Source organism: Giraffa tippelskirchi, chromosome 8, assembly GCF_054371585.1.
Source record: "Giraffa tippelskirchi isolate mGirTip1 chromosome 8, T2T-mGirTip1v1.2.pri, whole genome shotgun sequence".
In the NCBI taxonomy this organism is placed as follows: Eukaryota; Metazoa; Chordata; class Mammalia; order Artiodactyla; family Giraffidae; genus Giraffa; species Giraffa tippelskirchi.
This window is the reverse complement of record NC_137282.1, coordinates 112,372,277-112,380,450: the sequence shown is the minus strand read 5'-3', so window position 1 is coordinate 112,380,450 and position 8,174 is coordinate 112,372,277. Positions and strand designations below refer to the sequence as shown.

The window sequence follows — 8,174 nt, the reverse complement described above, 5'->3', positions numbered from 1 at the left end:
GAACAGACCGGTCAGATACAGCAAGAGGAGGGAAGCTGCTGTGTCTCAGAATCTGCCTTAGCCCCAGAGAGAGAGAGTGCTGTCTATGAGTTTGTTCATTCATTTATTTCTTCAACAATTATTTTCATATTATTTATTCTAAGGATACTGTGGGGATGTGTGTGTGTGCTCAGTCATGTCCGACTCCTTGCGACCCCATGGACTGTAGCCCACCAGGCTCCTCTGTCCATGGGATTCTCCAGGCAAGAATACTGAAGTGGGTTGCCATGGCCTCCTCCAGGGGATCGTCTCAACCCAGGGATGGAAACCATGTCTCCGGCATTGGCAGGCGGATTCTTTACCACTGCGCCACCTGGGGATAAGACACAAAATCTCTGTCCTCTTGACATTTACATCCTAGAGACAAAGACCTACATTTTGAGCCCTCAGCTGTTTGTGTGTGTGTGTGTGTGATTTTGGTGATTCATTTCAGCAACCTGAGCCCTAGTGAAATGTGATGCCCACACCTAGTGTTGGAAGTTGTTGGGTGGATCTTAGGAGATAATGCCTTACAAAGGTAAGGGATTATTATTGTTCACAGAATTACTAACCTGAATTTTGAACTTGCATTCTGTTAACCAAAGGTGGCAATTTTCAAAGGAGAATCATATCAAGGAATCTTCTTATTCATTCAACCATTTATCCAAGTGTTTGCCCTGTTGTAGACTCTAAAAATATTGGGGAGGCAAAGCCAGCAAAGTCCCTGTCTGTTGGTAGTTATATTTCAGAAGATGAAATCAGACACTCCACAAGCAGGTGCATACATAAACCAGAAAAAAATAGTGCTGTTAGTGTTATGAGAAAAACAAAATGATAATATGGTAGAGACTGAGGATGGGGCCACTTGAACTGCGAGATTAGAGAAGGTATCTCTGACAGGTGAGATTTAAGCTGAGATGTGAATAGTAAGAGAAAAAAACTAGCCATGCCAAAATCTGAGGGAAACATATTCTAGGCAAAGAAAACAGCATATGCGATGGTCCTGAGGCAATACTGGGTTTGATATACCCAAGGCAGAGTAGTGCAGCTGGGCTCAGTGACAAGAGGGAAGGGTCATGAGATGAGCTCAGAGATGTCAAGGGGCCAGACAAGGAAAGGCATTCCTAGCAAGGGTACAGACTTTGGATTTTATCTTTAAGTTAGATGGAAAGCCACTGAAGAGTAGCTGAAGTAGAGGGACAGGAACTAATTTGTGACCACTCTGCATCTAGTCAAGGCTATGGTTTTTCCAGTGGTCATGTATGGATGTGAGCGTTGGACTGTAAAGAAAGCTGAGCGCAGAAGAATTGATGCTTTTGAATTGCGGTGTTGGAGAAGACTCTTGAGAATCCCTTGGACTGCAAGCAGATCCAACCAGTCCATCCTAAAGGAGATCAGTCCTGGGTGTGCATTAGAAGGACTGATGTTGAAGCTCAAACTCCAGTACTTTGGCCACCTGATGCAAAGAGCTGACTCATTGGAAAAGACCCTGATGTTGGGAAAGATTGAAGGCAGAAGGAGAGGGGACAACAGAGGATGAGATGGTTGGATGGCATCACTGACTCAGTGGACATGGGTTTGGGTGGACTCTGGGAGTTGGTGATGGATAGGAAGGCCTGGCGTGCTGCGGTTCATGGGGTCGCAAAGAGTCGGACACGACTGAGCGACTGAACTGAACTGAACTGGCAGTTGCTTGGAGAATAGATTGTAGGGGAAGAGGCATGAGAGCAGAAGAACCGTTTAGGAGGGGATGGCAGTGGGTCTGTGTGTGATGTTGGTGCGTGACAGTGCCTTTGAGACAGGAAAGTGACAGGGCACAACCTTTAAAAGAACGACAGCCTTTGAGAACACTACATAAACTGGTTAGAACCAACTTGGTCCCAGATGGCAAACAACTGACTTCCACTAGACCTTGAGCCTCAGTATACTCTTTGTAACATATTAGCAAGCTAAGTGACACACCCACAGGTGCCGTGACAGTCCTGAGGCTGACCATAAAAGGCCAAATAGTGGGCGCTGGTCCAGTTCCTGAAAGTGTCTGTCCCTTCCCCAAAATAGTTGGGATAATCCTCCCAGTCTTTAGCCTATGAAATTATCCACCCTATAAAAACTGACAACCCCATACCCTGGCGCCTCTCACCTTCTGAGATGGCCCACACTCTGGAGTGTGTACCCTCCCTAAATAACCCTTTCACATTGCTATGGCTCACTCTTGAATTCTTTACTGTGCGAAGCCAAGAACCCACACTCAGTGGCCACTCCAGGGACTCGGCTGAGACTTGGGGTGTGACCATCCTCTCTGGCTCCACTTTCTTTCCTGCAACAGCTTGAGCTAGGATGAGGGCAGGAGAATGGACTCCATCCAGAATGGAGAGTGGGGCATGTTAGGGCTGTGTGTGGAAGGAAACATGGGGAGGGAGGAAGAGAGATGAGTGACTTGGGCTTTGGCAAAACCCCACATGCTGCACTCTTTTGGGAGGAGACACAATTTACCCTGCGGCGCTAACCCCATTTCCTTGGAGCACAGCAGCAAAGATAAAACCTTCGTGAAAGCAGAGGGAAGCAAGGCCTGTCCTAATCCTACTGGGAGACACAGAAGGTTCAGAAAGAGGGCGTCGATTACAAAGGATGATCTTTACCCCAGTCTCCTCCTTGTCCTCTGAAGTCTCATTGAGATGCTTGGCTTGTTTGAAAGGGCACAGAGACCCTGCTTTAACAAGTACTGAGTGGCACTTAGCAGCATTGAACAGGCTCTAATTCTGATTAAGCGTTATTTTGATTCGGAGAGGGTATATGAAAGGAAGATGAGATAGATGGAGGATGTAGACAATTCAATTAATCTTAGGGACTGGGCTCAAAAACCAGGAGCTGAGGGGTATGTGTGTGTGTGTGTTATTGGGTTAATGTGGTGAGGCAGCAAGGGAAGGGGAAAAGGCTCAGTTCCCCTACTATCAAGTCTAGAGTTTCTCTCTTTGCTCCCCATAGGGTGAGGTCCTCCCATGCATTCTGTCCTAACAAATACAATGTTAGTCTAGGCCCCCAGGGATCTAAGATCCTTTCAGACACAGAGGGCCCAAAATGGAGACAGCTGACATCAAACAATGGCCACAGAGATCCAGCGACAGGTATGGGAACAGGGTCAAGCTATCATACACCTTTAAGCTTGAGTGCCAGTATCACATCCTCTGCTTACAACACACAAAGAATTCAGCCTTAAAAATAATTCCTGGAATTTCTTGGAGAAAAGGATAATTCTGTTACATTGTATTTTGGGGGTTAATGCCATTTATTGGTTTGATGTAAATGTTTTAAACATATCACAATTTCTTCATTAAAAAAAAAATCTTTTCTCTTGCATCCCTCCTCCTGCCATAGAATTGGCCTGGGTTTCTTTGTTTCTCGAAGTCCTGGGGTTAGCTTTTCGAAAGTCAGGGTGGCCTTGGCATCAAGGATCATTCCAGCCCCCAAGCCCATCCCACTCTCAGGAACACAGTGGAAGCTGCCAGAAGCACACGGCAGAGCCTGGAGAGCAAAGGAACATTTCAGGACAGACGAGGTGGAAAGGCCCTTTTCTGACAGTCATCTGTGGCTATCTCCTCAGGGGACCATATGTCCCCGTGCCTGCTGCTGGCCAAATGAAATTCATGACTAGGAATATGCATCCTTTGGTTTTCTGCTCCTGTAGCTGTTTGATGAGAGGTGGCGGAGGGAGGAGCAAATCATCTCTTTTTCGTGCCTAAAAGACATCTTGCACAATTGCTCCCGGTTTCCCTATGCAGGGCACCCCCCAAGCAGGTGCTGAACTCCTCCACCTGCCCTGCCTGAGCAGCCCTGGCCACGCACCCTAGGGTGCCTAGGGATGGGAAACAAACTTTCTCCAAGTGCCATTTTCAAAAAGCTCAACTGAAAACAGTCGAGGTTTGAATTCAGACTACTCAGTCCTTGGCAAAAAATAAAAATGGAGTTCTTTATTTCTCAAAGCGGAGGGAAGTAAAGGGAGAGATGATTTTATCTGGGAGGTGCGACTGCCACCTGGTGGATAATGTTAGCTAAGCAGCTAAAAAGGCTGCTTCCTTTTAAGAGTCAGCCCTTCATCCATTTGATCCCTCTTCTGCTGTTGTCTTCATGGGAAGAAGCTCTCGGGATGGGGGGTGGCGGGGGTGGAGGAGAGGCCAGCCATCGCACAGAGAGATAGAAGTCGTGATAGGGAGAGTAGGGGTTAAGGGCATGGGTGCTGGAGCCACATGGCCCAGGTTTGATCTCTGCTCTAGGACTTTAATGGGATTCCCTGGTGGTTCAGATGGTAAAGAGTCTGCCTGCAATGTGGGAGACCTGGGTTCGATCCTTGGGTTGGGAAGATCTCCTGGAGAAGGAAATGGCAACTCATTCCAGTATTTTTGCCTGGAAAATCCCATGGATGGAGGAGCTTGGCGGGCTACAGTCCATGGGCATTGCAAAGAGTCAGACATGACTGAGCAACTTCACTCACTCACTCACTAGGACTTTAATATTGTCAGTTTGGCTGAGTTGCTAAACCTCTCCTGTGCCTACATTTCCTCAGCTGTGAAGTGGGGCTGATAGTCCTATCTTACAGAGTGATTGTGAGAAATAAACTGTATACCCCATGCAAATGTTTACCGGAAGTCTGGTACATAGAAAACATTTAGCAAAAGTTAGTTGCTGGTATGGAGGAAAACATGGGGCTGTGAGTACCTTTGCACCTACTACACGCTGGGCATGTGGCAGTGCCCTGGGGATATGAAGGTGAACAGAAACACTGCCTTGGTCTCATCAAGGTCATCATCTGGAGGGAGACAGGCATGAGCAAACTAATAGTTGCTTGAAGAGCAAATAGATATGGTCCCTGTCCAGGGTCTAGCTAGGGAGTTAGACCTGTAAACGGGTGATTATAATTTGTAATAAGCTTATTCCACAGTGGTCCTCAGTGCCATAGGAGAACATAAGGGGCAACTAAGTCACCTGCTGAGGGGGATATTTTGTGAAGAAGGAACCTATAAGATGAGTTCTGAAGGATGAGAAAGAGTAGCCAACTGAGACAAGAAGAAGAGAATTTGAACAGTTCAAATGCTGCTTGCAATGGCTCATAGAGAAATCAGACTCAATGCCTTTGACGAACTGACAGAGGTTGGGTAGGGCTGGAGGCCAAGGGAGAGCTGAGATGAGGATGAAAATGCAGGCAGGAGTCAGCTCCCCAAGGACCGATGAAAGAGACGGCGCTTTGTAAGGTGCATTCATGGCCATGGAATGGCAGAGGTCGAACACCTAGCTAGCTATATGTAGGAGGATGTGTTGGCTATGTAATCAGTGGGATAAGTCAGCACTCTCTCCCTGTTATCAGAAGACGAAAGTCAAAGAAAGCCAGTGGAACTGATAGGGGAAAACTGGTGCCAGCCCTCGGAAACACAGTGGATAGCATCAGGGATGGCTTCTTTTGAGACGGCGCCAACAAGGTGCAATGGAGAACAGGAGAGAATTAGAGGTCTGGCCTCTAAAGCTAGCAGGAGAAACATCCAGCTTTTCCTCCCCTGAGTTTTGTTTTGTTTTCTGGCCATGAGGCACGTGGGATCTTAGTTCCCCAGCCAGGGATTGAACCCACATTCCCTGCACTGGAAGTGCAGTCTTAACCACTCTTCTGCCAGGGAAGTACCTCCTCCATAGAGATTTGACCTGTATGTAGCCACAGCAAATGAAGGTTTATCTTCACCAAGTAACTTAGTAAAGAGAAACTGCTGTGCTGACAGAGAGACCCAACTGGGATTGGGACACTCACATCCACCTTCCTTCTTAGGACTCAAGTCCCACCACCACCATCTCTATCAGTTGGACAAAGCAGAGAAGGCTATCACCTACCTGGTGGACATCAAAGACATTGCTTGGGATTCCAAGACCCAAGAAGAGAAAGAGGGGTGAGCCCCTCTTGGGCAGGGTGAGGTTTTCTGAGGGAGGTGAGTTCTGGGAGAAATAGAGGAGGCTGCATGCAAGTGGGGTGGGGCTGGGAAAGAGCAAAAGCCAGGAAAGGAGGAAACATGTTCTTTGCAAAGGTCTTTTGTGAAAGAGATGGTTCTCATGGGACTTTTTGCCTTACATTCCTTCTGCTCTAGCCCTTTTATAATTTGTCTGGCCATTCATTTGGTTACAGAAACACCTCATTTTATTGCAATTCATTTCATTGCACTTCACAGACACTGAGTTTTTTACAAATTGAAGGTCTGTGGCAACCCTGCTCAGACAAGTCTATCTATGCCCTTTTTGCCAACAGCATTAGCTCACTTCCTGTCTCTCTGTCACATTTGGGTAATTCTTGTCATATTTCAAACTTTTTCATGATTACTGTGTTTGTTATGGTGATCAGTGATCTTTGATGTTACTATTAAAACTTGTTGACAGATTGGATAATTAGAAAATTTCAGACAGTATTTTTAAAGTATGTACATTTTTTTTTTCAGACACAAGACTATTGCATACTTAACAAGTCACAGTATAGTGTAAACATAACTTTCATATGTGCTAGGTAACTTTATCATGGTATTTGCTTTATTGTTGTGGTCTGGAACTGAATCCACAATATCTCCAAGGTCTGCCTGAATTCTTTATTAATACAACCAATGAATGTGGAATGCCTGTGTGCATCAGGCACTGTGTTACACACCTGAGGACATGATGTGTGAAGAGAAGGGCCAAGGTTCTCATTTTCATGTAGCAATTTTGGGTAGAGTACTCAATAAACAAGTAAACCACTATATGAAAAAGATAATTTCAGGTCAAGGCAGAGATGGGGGAAAGGGACTGCTTTGGAGAGAGGGTCCCAGGGTGGGTTCTTTCAGAACAGGCCTGTAGGCTGAGAACTGAATGGTGAGAAGGTTCTGTCTGTATAAACCCCTTTCACCCGCCAGGCACTCTTGTCATCCTGCTGGGCATCTCATCAGCATCCACCCATGCTGAGCTCTGGCGGGTCACTGGGAAGGCCTCAGGTGACAAGGACAGTGACCTCGAGCTCTGAGACCATTTCCTGTGGTTAGCTTCACAAGGCATCGTGACTTCAGACTTCCCTATTGTTGTCCCACCCCTGTTCTGCTGCTGCTGCTGCTAAGTCGCTTCAGTCGTGTCCGACTCTGTGCGACCCCATATTCTGGCCAGGGGGAAATAATTTGTGTTAGATTTGTTGTCTCTTCCACCAACAGAAAGATCAAACATTGAATGAAAAAAGGAAAAAAATCTGTTCAAAAGAATTGGAAAGCTAGTGAGGTGCTAAGACTCTGAGGAGCCAAGGTTCCAGGGACAAAAAGGCACTGCAATGACTCAATATTCACCATAGCTTTCCCGCAACAGATGTTGCTGGTTTATGAGTGGCAGCCTAGAGGCTAAGACATCGAGCAGAACTACAGGCAGCCTAATGGACTACAGGAATAAAACCTGGAGTCCAGGGCCAGTCAGGTCTAGGGTCCTAGCAAATGCACTAGATTTTAAGTTGGGACACCTGAAGAACTTTATTCTAAAGAATAAGACCAAATAGGACATACACTTGGAGCTTCCCTGGTGGCTCAGATGGCAAACAATCTGCCTGCAATGCAGGAGACCCAGGTTTGATCCCTGGGTTGGGAAGATCCCCTGGAGAAGGAAATGGCAACCCACTCCAGTATTCTTGCTTGGAGAATTCCATGGACAGAGGAGTCCATGAGGTCGCAAAGAGTCAGACACGACTGAGCAACTAACACTTTCACTTTCAAGACATACATTTACTTGTATAAAGACTGAAGCCAAGCTATAAAAAACTCAATTCCTGAAAGGATTAAGATGAACTCCCATTACCTTAACTGCATGCCAGAAACAAGTAAATTCTCTATGGAAGAAAATAATATAAAGAGAATAAAAAGGTGAAGCGCAGAGGAGAAGGAAATTTGCAATACATACAACTAACAAATAGCAAATATATGGAATATATAAGGAACTCCTCTTAATGAATGAGAATGAGAACCCCATATAGAAACAGACAGGAGATTAAAATGCAAAAGATAATATCCAAATGGCTAATGAGCTCAGCTTCATACGTCATCAGGGAAATGCAAATTACAAGAAAGCAATATCACATTGTAATGATTAATTTTATGTCTCAACATGCCTAGTCCACAGTACCC

General features: G+C 45.9%; 1 long non-coding RNA gene across 1 annotated transcript in view; it reads right to left on the bottom strand.

Annotated features, from left to right (window-relative positions):
* Positions 1 to 3,285: 3,285 nt before the first annotated feature.
* Positions 3,286 to 8,174, bottom strand: part of LOC145518719 (uncharacterized) — a 12,137-nt gene continuing 7,248 nt past the window's right edge. The window contains exon 2 of the long non-coding RNA XR_014063220.1: positions 3,286 to 3,540. This is a non-coding gene — a long non-coding RNA (uncharacterized LOC145518719). The remainder of the gene's footprint in view (positions 3,541 to 8,174) is intronic.